Below are 11,012 nucleotides of genomic sequence, written 5' to 3' on the forward strand. Positions count from 1 at the left end.
ATAGACTAACAAACCCCTGACCACATAAACCAAACACCCCTCTACCTAAATACATAGCCTGAACCACATAAACCAAACACCCCTCTACCTAAATACATAGCCCGAACCACATAAACCAAACACCCCTCTACCTAAATACATAGCCCGAAACACATAAACCAAACACCCCTCTACCTAAATACATAGCCTGAACCACATAAACCAAACACCCCTCTACGTAAATACATAGCCCGAACCACATAAAACAAACACCCCTTTACCTAAATACATAGCCCGAAACACATAAACAAAACACCCCTCTACCTAAATACATAGCCCGAACCACATAAACCAAACACCCCTCTACCTAAATACATAGCCCGAACCACATAAACCAAACACCCCTCTACCTAAATACATAGCCCGAACCACATAAACCAAAAACACCCCTCTACCTAAATACATAGCCCGAACCACATAAACCAAACACCCCTCTACCTAAATACATAGCCCGAACCACATAAACCAAACACCCCTCTACCTAAATACATAGCCCGAGACCACATAAAACAAACACCCCTCTACCTAAATACATAGCCCGAACCACAGGATGCCTATTTAAAAACACTTTTTCAACATTTCAAGATAGCAGTTAGTTCAGTTTGATCTTATTAAAGACAGCTGTATCATTTTTTTATTCATTTTGACATATTGTTTGGGACCACTTTTTTTACTCTGTTTGAAGGCTGTCAGCTTCTTCTCAGGAAGAGAATCACTTAGCCTTTCAACTAATTTTAAAATGATAGGATGCCTATTTTAAAACACTTTCTCTACATTTCAAGATAGCAGTTAGTTAATTTTGAGCATATCAAAGACAGCTGCTACTTCATTTTATTAATTTTCACCATTTTTTTTTTTTTTACCCAAAATTATTCGAAGTCCACAGTCTCTGTCATTGAACTATGTTGAGCCGTGTGCCTGGTGATTGAACAGGTTACCAGGTGGGTTTTTGAATATAGTTCTTAATGGCTTCAGTGGTGTGCTGGGGTCCATTGCTTGCTAAGGGGGAACCTCCCACCCAGGTTCAGCCAACAGGGGCGCACCCAACCCCTCTAGTAAAACTGAATGTCTCTCTCTCTCTCTCAGGCTATGAAAAAAGCCCCACCTCCTCTCGCTCAGCCATTCTAACAGTGGAAGCCAGGATCTGTGAGAAACTATGATAATAAACTGTGAACAATAATGAAGCCATGTTTGTCTTGTGTGAGTGAGGATGTATTATTTAATTGTGTGATAACTTTAATTCTGTGATAACTTTATGTAATACATCCTCTGTTTCCTAACTGAATAAACATTTTAAGATAGCAGTTGGTTCAGTCTGATCATCTCATGTACTGTTGGAACTTTATTTTAATCCTTTTTCACTATTTTAGTTTTTTTTTTTATGACAAATTCCAGAGCCTCTGTATACATTTTTACACAGTTTTTCCCCACTCTCTACTTTGTACAATGACAGAGAAAGTGGGACTGTCGTTTTTCTGACAAGTTCTCTCATTGATCTCAGGTTCAGCCACCAGGGGGCACCCACCCTCCATGAAAACTTTCATAGGCTCTCTTTCACTCAGTAATCATGTAACAAGTCGACAGGCTCCCAGAGGCAGGGCAATCAAAGGCTCCAACTCACTGAACTGACCATCAGCCCAGCCATTGGTATTATTCATACTGTTTAAATAAAAACAGAGGTCTTTAAACTCTTGAATATCTGAACTTGATACAGAGAAAAACAGGATGAGAGAAAGGAGGTTATGAACAAGACAAAACTATTTTTTATAGCATCATAAATTTTTATTTATTTTATTTACAGTCAATTCTCTAAAAAACCAAAAGGGAATTGAGCACAAGGCAGATTAGCCGTTCTCCCTCCCAACAACATAATCCAATTATTTTTAGGGACTTTTCATCGTATATAATTTATTTATTTATTTATTTATATATATATATATATATATATATATATATATATATATATATATATATATATATATATATATATATATATATATAATCTGTGGCGTGTGTTCATTTACAGGTCAGAGCTGTAAGGCAAGAGCCACATTCCAACACCTTTAAAATGTACCCCGCCCTCCCTCTCTTCCTTCCCTCCCTCCTTTCTTCCCTCTCTGCCTCCTTTTCTTCACTCATCCTTCCTCTTTTTCCCCTCGTTCCCTCCTTCCTTCCCTCTCTCCCTCCTCTCTTCACTCATCCTTCCTCTTTTTCCCCTCGTTCCCTCCTTCCTTCCCTCTCTGCCTCCTTTCTTGAAATAATCAATGAATCAGACATGACTGAAAAAATGGAGTTCAAGCTTTTACACTTTCAAGTTGTGTCAAGTCAGTGATGTCACAAAGAACAAGGAGAGTAAGAAGGAAAGAAGGAAGGAAGGAAGGAAGGGTGCTTTTTATAGTGCTGGGGTGTGACCCCGGTGTTCATCTTGCTGTCCGGAGAGAAACTGAACCCATCTCAGAGGATAAGTCCCAAATGGCACCCTACTCCCTATATAGCGCACCACTTTTGATCAGATCCCCATGGGCCCTGGACACAAGTAGTGCACTATATGAAGGGAATAGGGTGCCCTTTTGGGACGTAAACATGGTAACACACACACAGCCGGCCCACTTCTCCCTCCCCCATCTCCTCACCCACCCCGCTTAATAAAACCCAACATCAAAAAACAGGGAGAGAAAAATTCTAGATTAAGAGAGAAATGAATCAAAGAGAAAGAAGTCTGTCCATCCTCTCGTTCGCCCGGCCCTCCCTCTCGCACGTTAGAAGGTGTTCACATCTTCTTTCTCCATTAAACCCTCTTTTTATTCTTTATGTTCAGGTAATAGTTCTCAGTCCTCCCCTCCTCCCTCCGGTTTCATTTCAGAATACAAGAGGAGTTCACATATCTGTTTATCCATAGGTATCCGGTTTCACCATTGCCCACGGCAACAACCAATCATCAACGATAAACGGGCAGTTAGACACAAAAAACGCATCTGAAATTGCAAAAAGTGGAAGTTGTACTCCCGGTCCCCACCGCTAAGGGGGGGGGGGGGCTTCTCCTTATTACTGTACCTCACCTCAGTCTCCTTCAAGTCTCTGGAGCTCACATCCTGGTCTGGGGTCTCTAATCAGAGGGAGGGAGGGAGGGCTACTCCTTATTACTGTACCTCACCTCAGTCTCCTTCAAGTCTCTGGAGCTCACATCCTGGTCTGGGGTCTCTAATCAGAGGGAGGGAGGGCATCTCCTTATTACTGTACCTCACCTCAGTCTCCTTCAAGTCTCTGGAGCTCACATCCTGGTCTGGGGTCTCTAATCAGAGGGAGGGAGGGCATCTCCTTATTACTGTACCTCACCTCAGTCTCCTTCAAGTCTCTGGAGCTCACATCCTGGTCTGGGGTCTCTAATCAGAGGGAGGGAGGGCATCTCCTTATTACTGTACCTCACCTCAGTCTCCTTCAAGTCTCTGGAGCTCACATCCTGGTCTGGGGTCTCTAATCAGAGGGAGGGAGGGCATCTCCTTATTACTGTACCTCACCTCAGTCTCCTTCAAGTCTCTGGAGCTCACATCCTGGTCTGGGGTCTCTAATCAGAGGGAGGGAGGGAGGGCATCTCCTTATTACTGTACCTCACCTCAGTCTCCTTCAAGTCTCTGGAGCTCACATCCTGGTCTGGGGTCTCTAATCAGAGGGAGGGAGGGAGGGCATCTCCTTATTACTGTACCTCACCTCAGTCTCCTTCAAGTCTCTGGAGCTCACATCCTGGTCTGGGGTCTCTAATCAGAGGGAGGGAGGGAGGGCATCTCCTTATTACTGTACCTCACCTCAGTCTCCTTCAAGTCTCTGGAGCTCACATCCTGGTCTGGGGTCTCTAATCAGAGGGAGGGAGGGCATCTCCTTATTACTGTACCTCACCTCAGTCTCCTTCAAGTCTCTGGAGCTCACATCCTGGTCTGGGGTCTCTAATCAGAGGGAGGGAGGGCATCTCCTTATTACTGTACCTCACCTCAGTCTCCTTCAAGTCTCTGGAGCTCACATCCTGGTCTGGGGTCTCTAATCAGAGGGAGGGAGGGAGGGCATCTCCTTATTACTGTACCTCACCTCAGTCTCCTTCAAGTCTCTGGAGCTCACATCCTGGTCTGGGGTCTCTAATCAGAGGGAGGGAGGGAGGGCATCTCCTTATTACTGTACCTCACCTCAGTCTCCTTCAAGTCTCTGGAGCTCACATCCTGGTCTGGGGTCTCTAATCAGAGGGAGGGAGGGAGGGCATCTCCTTATTACTGTACCTCACCTCAGTCTCCTTCAAGTCTCTGGAGCTCACATCCTGGTCTGGGGTCTCTAATCAGAGGGAGGGAGGGAGGGCATCTCCTTATTACTGTACCTCACCTCAGTCTCCTTCAAGTCTCTGGAGCTCACATCCTGGTCTGGGGTCTCTAATCAGAGGGAGGGAGGGAGGGCTACTCCTTATTACTGTACCTCACCTCAGTCTCCTTCAAGTCTCTGGAGCTCACATCCTGGTCTGGGGTCTCTAATCAGAGGGAGGGAGGGAGGGCTACTCCTTATTACTGTACCTCACCTCAGTCTCCTTCAAGTCTCTGGAGCTCACATCCTGGTCTGGGGTCTCTAATCAGAGGGAGGGAGGGAGGGCTACTCCTTATTACTGTACCTCACCTCAGTCTCCTTCAAGTCTCTGGAGCTCACATCCTGGTCTGGGGTCTCTAATCAGAGGGAGGGAGGGCATCTCCTTATTACTGTACCTCACCTCAGTCTCCTTCAAGTCTCTGGAGCTCACATCCTGGTCTGGGGTCTCTAATCAGAGGGAGGGAGGGAGGGCTACTCCTTATTACTGTACCTCACCTCAGTCTCCTTCAAGTCTCTGGAGCTCACATCCTGGTCTGGGGTCTCTAATCAGAGGGAGGGAGGGAGGGCATCTCCTTATTACTGTACCTCACCTCAGTCTCCTTCAAGTCTCTGGAGCTCACATCCTGGTCTGGGGTCTCTAATCAGAGGGAGGGAGGGAGGGCTACTCCTTATTACTGTACCTCACCTCAGTCTCCTTCAAGTCTCTGGAGCTCACATCCTGGTCTGGGGTCTCTAATCAGAGGGAGGGAGGGAGGGCTACTCCTTATTACTGTACCTCACCTCAGTCTCCTTCAAGTCTCTGGAGCTCACATCCTGGTCTGGGGTCTCTAATCAGAGGGAGGGAGGGCATCTCCTTATTACTGTACCTCACCTCAGTCTCCTTCAAGTCTCTGGAGCTCACATCCTGGTCTGGGGTCTCTAATCAGAGGGAGGGAGGGAGGGCTACTCCTTATTACTGTACCTCACCTCAGTCTCCTTCAAGTCTCTGGAGCTCACATCCTGGTCTGGGGTCTCTAATCAGAGGGAGGGAGGGCTACTCCTTATTACTGTACCTCACCTCAGTCTCCTTCAAGTCTCTGGAGCTCACATCCTGGTCTGGGGTCTCTAATCAGAGGGAGGGAGGGAGGGCTACTCCTTATTACTGTACCTCACCTCAGTCTCCTTCAAGTCTCTGGAGCTCACATCCTGGTCTGGGGTCTCTAATCAGAGGGAGGGAGGGCATCTCCTTATTACTGTACCTCACCTCAGTCTCCTTCAAGTCTCTGGAGCTCACATCCTGGTCTGGGGTCTCTAATCAGAGGGAGGGAGGGAGGGCTACTCCTTATTACTGTACCTCACCTCAGTCTCCTTCAAGTCTCTGGAGCTCACATCCTGGTCTGGGGTCTCTAATCAGAGGGAGGGAGGGAGGGCATCTCCTTATTACTGTACCTCACCTCAGTCTCCTTCAAGTCTCTGGAGCTCACATCCTGGTCTGGGGTCTCTAATCAGAGGGAGGGAGGGAGGGCATCTCCTTATTACTGTACCTCACCTCAGTCTCCTTCAAGTCTCTGGAGCTCACATCCTGGTCTGGGGTCTCTAATCAGAGGGAGGGAGGGAGGGAGGGCTACTCCTTATTACTGTACCTCACCTCAGTCTCCTTCAAGTCTCTGGAGCTCACATCCTGGTCTGGGGTCTCTAATCAGAGGGAGGGAGGGAGGGCATCTCCTTATTACTGTACCTCACCTCAGTCTCCTTCAAGTCTCTGGAGCTCACATCCTGGTCTGGGGTCTCTAATCAGAGGGAGGGAGGGAGGGCTACTCCTTATTACTGTACCTCACCTCAGTCTCCTTCAAGTCTCTGGAGCTCACATCCTGGTCTGGGGTCTCTAATCAGAGGGAGGGAGGGAGGGCATCTCCTTATTACTGTACCTCACCTCAGTCTCCTTCAAGTCTCTGGAGCTCACATCCTGGTCTGGGGTCTCTAATCAGAGGGAGGGAGGGAGGGCATCTCCTTATTACTGTACCTCACCTCAGTCTCCTTCAAGTCTCTGGAGCTCACATCCTGGTCTGGGGTCTCTAATCAGAGGGAGGGAGGGAGGGCATCTCCTTATTACTGTACCTCACCTCAGTCTCCTTCAAGTCTCTGGAGCTCACATCCTGGTCTGGGGTCTCTAATCAGAGGGAGGGAGGGCATCTCCTTATTACTGTACCTCACCTCAGTCTCCTTCAAGTCTCTGGAGCTCACATCCTGGTCTGGGGTCTCTAATCAGAGGGAGGGAGGGAGGGCATCTCCTTATTACTGTACCTCACCTCAGTCTCCTTCAAGTCTCTGGAGCTCACATCCTGGTCTGGGGTCTCTAATCAGAGGGAGGGAGGGAGGGCTACTCCTTATTACTGTACCTCACCTCAGTCTCCTTCAAGTCTCTGGAGCTCACATCCTGGTCTGGGGTCTCTAATCAGAGGGAGGGAGGGCTACTCCTTATTACTGTACCTCACCTCAGTCTCCTTCAAGTCTCTGGAGCTCACATCCTGGTCTGGGGTCTCTAATCAGAGGGAGGGAGGGAGGGCTACTCCTTATTACTGTACCTCACCTCAGTCTCCTTCAAGTCTCTGGAGCTCACATCCTGGTCTGGTGTCTCTAATCAGAGGGAGGGAGGGAGGGCATCTCCTTATTACTGTACCTCACCTCAGTCTCCTTCAAGTCTCTGGAGCTCACATCCTGGTCTGGGGTCTCTAATCAGAGGGAGGGAGGGAGGGCATCTCCTTATTACTGTACCTCACCTCAGTCTCCTTCAAGTCTCTGGAGCTCACATCCTGGTCTGGGGTCTCTAATCAGAGAGAGGGAGGGAGGGCTACTCCTTATTACTGTACCTCACCTCAGTCTCCTTCAAGTCTCTGGAGCTCACATCCTGGTCTGGGGTCTCTAATCAGAGGGAGGGAGGGAGGGCATCTCCTTATTACTGTACCTCACCTCAGTCTCCTTCAAGTCTCTGGAGCTCACATCCTGGTCTGGGGTCTCTAATCAGAGGGAGGGAGGGAGGGCATCTCCTTATTACTGTACCTCACCTCAGTCTCCTTCAAGTCTCTGGAGCTCACATCCTGGTCTGGGGTCTCTAATCAGAGGGAGGGAGGGAGGGCATCTCCTTATTACTGTACCTCACCTCAGTCTCCTTCAAGTCTCTGGAGCTCACATCCTGGTCTGGGGTCTCTAATCAGAGGGAGGGAGGGAGGGCTACTCCTTATTACTGTACCTCACCTCAGTCTCCTTCAAGTCTCTGGAGCTCACATCCTGGTCTGGGGTCTCTAATCAGAGGGAGGAGGGAGGGAGGGCTACTCCTTATTACTGTACCTCACCTCAGTCTCCTTCAAGTCTCTGGAGCTCACATCCTGGTCTGGGGTCTCTAATCAGAGGGAGGGAGGGAGGGCTACTCCTTATTACTGTACCTCACCTCAGTCTCCTTCAAGTCTCTGGAGCTCACATCCTGGTCTGGGGTCTCTAATCAGAGGGAGGGAAGGCTACTCCTTATTACTGTACCTCACCTCAGTCTCCTTCAAGTCTCTGGAGCTCACATCCTGGTCTGGGGTCTCTAATCAGAGGGAGGGAGGGAGGGCTACTCCTTATTACTGTACCTCACCTCAGTCTCCTTCAAGTCTCTGGAGCTCACATCCTGGTCTGGGGTCTCTAATCAGAGGGAGGGAGGGAGGGCTACTCCTTATTACTGTACCTCACCTCAGTCTCCTTCAAGTCTCTGGAGCTCACATCCTGGTCTGGGGTCTCTAATCAGAGGGAGGGAGGGCTACTCCTTATTACTGTACCTCACCTCAGTCTCCTTCAAGTCTCTGGAGCTCACATCCTGGTCTGGGGTCTCTAATCAGAGGGAGGGAGGGTGGGCATCTCCTTATTACTGTACCTCACCTCAGTCTCCTTCAAGTCTCTGGAGCTCACATCCTGGTCTGGGGTCTCTAATCAGAGGGAGGGAGGGAGGGCTACTCCTTATTACTGTACCTCACCTCAGTCTCCTTCAAGTCTCTGGAGCTCACATCCTGGTCTGGGGTCTCTAATCAGAGGGAGGGAGGGAGGGCTACTCCTTATTACTGTACCTCACCTCAGTCTCCTTCAAGTCTCTGGAGCTCACATCCTGGTCTGGGGTCTCTAATCAGAGGGAGGGAGGGAGGGCTACTCCTTATTACTGTACCTCACCTCAGTCTCCTTCAAGTCTCTGGAGCTCACATCCTGGTCTGGGGTCTCTAATCAGAGGGAGGGAGGGCATCTCCTTATTACTGTACCTCACCTCAGTCTCCTTCAAGTCTCTGGAGCTCACATCCTGGTCTGGGGTCTCTAATCAGAGGGAGGGAGGGAGGGCTACTCCTTATTACTGTACCTCACCTCAGTCTCCTTCAAGTCTCTGGAGCTCACATCCTGGTCTGGGGTCTCTAATCAGAGGGAGGGAGGGCATCTCCTTATTACTGTACCTCACCTCAGTCTCCTTCAAGTCTCTGGAGCTCACATCCTGGTCTGGGGTCTCTAATCAGAGGGAGGGAGGGAGGGCTACTCCTTATTACTGTACCTCACCTCAGTCTCCTTCAAGTCTCTGGAGCTCACATCCTGGTCTGGGGTCTCTAATCAGAGGGAGGGAGGGCTACTCCTTATTACTGTACCTCACCTCAGTCTCCTTCAAGTCTCTGGAGCTCACATCCTGGTCTGGGGTCTCTAATCAGAGGGAGGGAGGGCTACTCCTTATTACTGTACCTCACCTCAGTCTCCTTCAAGTCTCTGGAGCTCACATCCTGGTCTGGGGTCTCTAATCAGAGGGAGGGAGGGAGGGCTACTCCTTATTACTGTACCTCACCTCAGTCTCCTTCAAGTCTCTGGAGCTCACATCCTGGTCTGGGGTCTCTAATCAGAGGGAGGGAGGGAGGGCTACTCCTTATTACTGTACCTCACCTCAGTCTCCTTCAAGTCTCTGGAGCTCACATCCTGGTCTGGGGTCTCTAATCAGAGGGAGGGAGGGTGTTGTGTGTGAAATCCCAGCCATGGTGGGATAAGGTAGAGTTCATATCTCTTTCTCTCCCTCTCCTCCTTTCTCAATCTCTCTCTCAGAAAAGGTTCTCTTCAAAGATGACCATCAAGTCGCTCTGGAAGTTGATGTCAATGGTGTCCGCCATCTGTAGAGAGAGGGGGATGAGAGACAGAGCGAGAGAGAGAGAGGAATTAGATGCAGTGTTAATCTTTCCCATCTCTTCTCAGCTAAACTACCTCTCCTCTGTATTATTGTAATATAACTGAATATACATAATATAACAAGAATATACATATATTAATATGTATCTTTATGATGATTCTCTCCTCATCTCTCCTGCTATACCAGTATATCATGTTAGTATTATAGTAGTATTACTGCTATACTAGTATAACATGTTAGTATTATAGTAGTATTACCACCTCTCTCCTACTATACTAGTATAACATGTTAGTATTATAGTAGTATTACTGCTATAAAGTATTACCGCCTCTCTCCTGCTATACTAGTATAACATGTTAGTATTATAGTAGTATTACCGCCTCTCTCCTACTATACTAGTATAACATGTTAGTATTATAGTAGTATTACTGCTATAAAGTATTACCGCCTCTCTCCTGCTATACTAGTATAACATGTTAGTATTATAGTAGTATTACTGCTATAAAGTATTACCAACTCTCTCCTGCTAAACTAGTATTTTATGATAGTATTATAGTAGTATTACTGCTATAAAGTATTACCACCTCTCTCCTACTATACTAGTATAACATGTTAGTATTATAGTAGTATTACTGCTATAAAGTATTACCGCCTCTCTCCTGCTATACTAGTATAACATGTTAGTATTATAGTAGTATTACCGCCTCTCTCCTACTATACTAGTATAACATGTTAGTATTATAGTAGTATTACTGCTATAAAGTATTACCGCCTCTCTCCTACTATACTAGTATAACATGTTAGTATTATAGTAGTATTACTGCTATAAAGTATTACCGCCTCTCTCCTGCTATACTAGTATAACATGTTAGTATTATAGTAGTATTACCGCCTCTCTCCTACTATACTAGTATAACATGTTAGTATTATAGTAGTATTACTGCTATAAAGTATTACCGCCTCTCTCCTGCTATACTAGTATAACATGTTAGTATTATAGTAGTATTACTGCTATAAAGTATTACCGCCTCTCTCCTACTATACTAGTATAACATGTTAGTATTATAGTAGTATTACTGCTATAAAGTATTACCGCCTCTCTCCTGCTATACTAGTATAACATGTTAGTATTATAGTAGTATTACTGCTATAAAGTATTACCGCCTCTCTCCTGCTATACTAGTATAACATGTTAGTATTATAGTAGTATTACTGCTATAAAGTATTACCACCTCTCTCCTCCTCCTTTCCTGCTCGCGGCGTCTCGCCAGCTCCCTCTGCTGGTCCACAGAGTCCTCGTCGTCAAGGCTACTGGAGAAGAGAAAGTGGAGTGTCAGAGGGGGATGAGCTTAGATGGGGTGCTAGAATGAGCTTCTCCCTTTATCCATCCTTCCCTTTTTTCTCACCATAGTTTCTACCTCGGCTGAGAGGTCTTCTCCCTCTCCTCCTCCTCCTCCCTTTCCCTCCCTCC

The 11,012-nt window shown here is 47.3% G+C and overlaps 1 long non-coding RNA gene across 2 annotated transcripts in view; it reads right to left on the minus strand.

Moving 5' to 3' along the window:
- Positions 1-9,250: 9,250 nt before the first annotated feature.
- LOC123732828 (uncharacterized) overlaps positions 9,251-11,012 on the minus strand; it is a 4,966-nt gene continuing 3,204 nt past the window's right edge. The window contains exons 3-4 of one of the 2 annotated variants that reach the window (XR_014391310.1): positions 10,771-10,852; positions 9,251-9,524 (exon numbers count right to left, since the gene is read on the minus strand). This is a non-coding gene — a long non-coding RNA (uncharacterized LOC123732828). The remainder of the gene's footprint in view (positions 9,525-10,770; positions 10,853-11,012) is intronic. The other variant, XR_006763429.2, reaches the window with a different exon arrangement.

This window comes from Salmo salar, unplaced genomic scaffold (genome assembly GCF_965601325.2).
Source record: "Salmo salar unplaced genomic scaffold, fSalSal1 ptg000322l, whole genome shotgun sequence".
NCBI lineage: Eukaryota > Metazoa > Chordata > Actinopteri > Salmoniformes > Salmonidae > Salmo > Salmo salar.